The sequence below is a fragment of the Nematolebias whitei genome, chromosome 1, assembly GCF_014905685.2.
Source record: "Nematolebias whitei isolate Nwh7 chromosome 1, NemWhi1, whole genome shotgun sequence".
NCBI lineage: Eukaryota > Metazoa > Chordata > Actinopteri > Cyprinodontiformes > Rivulidae > Nematolebias > Nematolebias whitei.
In genome coordinates, this window is record NC_056498.1 from 1,594,117 (window position 1) to 1,595,729 (window position 1,613).

Below are 1,613 nucleotides of genomic sequence, written 5' to 3' on the forward strand. Positions count from 1 at the left end.
TGTAACCTGGATTAAAAGTGTGGATTATTGTAACCTGGATTAAAAGTGTAGATCATTGTAGTGACGCCTTTGTCTTCAACCATCGACAGAGGCCTCATGTCACTGACGATCATTTAAGGATGTTTCAGTGAAGACAGCTGCTTCTGTGGTGTCCATGATGTCTGTCCATCATGAAGCTGTCATTGTTTGTTCTTGTTTTCTGGAATGAGAGAGTAAATATGTATTACATCATAATTTACAGCAACTCAAGAAATGCCTTGTTTAATTTACAGCGTTAGGTTTAGGCAAAAGTAGCTAAAAGTGCAATTAAACACACACACACACACACACACACACACACACACACACATATATAAAATACTTAATTACACACATTTGAGTAGATGTATCGGCTGTTCAGCTCCTTCCTCCTCCTCGTGACTCCGACATGTTTACATTTATCAGCGTGATTCTCCCGTGTCGTGTCATGAATTTTCAAAGCTGCATGTTTCTCAGTTTTTATCTTTGTGAAGAGCTCCCACACTTTGGAAGACTTGGGTCGAACAGTTTTCTCTGCGTTGGTCATTTGTAAAATTTACTTATTTTCTTTTGAAAACAGCCTCTGCTCTGCTTCCTCCTCCCCCCTCGCTCTGTTCAACTCACGCTGCAGAGGCTTTTTTTTTTAATTTACTTTATTCAGTCAGTCAGCATTGACAATGAAATGCAGATGAACAAAACGGCTCCGCAGCGCAGTGAAAGACGCATAATCGCTCAACACAACGAATCGATAATGAAATTCGTTGCCAACGCTTTTAATCATTGATTTTTATCGATTTTTATCGATTTTTATCGATTTGTTGTAGCAGCCCTAATCTAATGACATACCAGTGGAGGTCTGGAAATGTCTTAGAGAAATGGCAGTGAGGTTTTTGACTCAAATATTCAATGGCATACTCGAGGGTGAGAAAATGCCTGAGGAATCGAGAAGAAGTGTGCTGGTGCCCATTTTTAAGAACAAGGGTGATGTACAGAGTTGTAGCAACTACAGGGGAATGAAGTTGATGAGCCACACGATGAAGATCTGGGAGAGAGTTGAAGAAGCAAGACTTAGATGAGAGTTGACTATATGTGAGCAGCAGTATGGTTTCATGCCAAGAAAGAGCACCACAGATGCCATCTTTGCTTTGAGAATGCTGATGGAGAAGTACAGAGAGGGTCAGAAAGAACTCAATTGTGAATTTGTGGATTTAGAAAAAGCATATGACAGTGTGCCAAGAGAGGAGGTGTGGTATTGCTTGAGGAAATCTGGAGTGGCAGAAAAGTATGTTAGACTGGTGTAGTATGACATATACTGAGATATATTCATACATTAAACGGGTTCTTCATTTTTCTGAACTGTGTAACATGCGTGCATTGAATTTAACAGAAATGTAACGAGAGACGTTATTTATCTTTGACCCATCAAAATGAATGCGGTCATTTATTTACAGAATCAAAGATTAACATCAAACATTTACATTAATTTGGCAAAATATGAAAACAACAACAGCATAATTAATCAATCAGGAAAACCATACGGCCATGGTTTTCCGTGGCTTCACCACAGACATTAATGAAAACATCTGGATTAATTT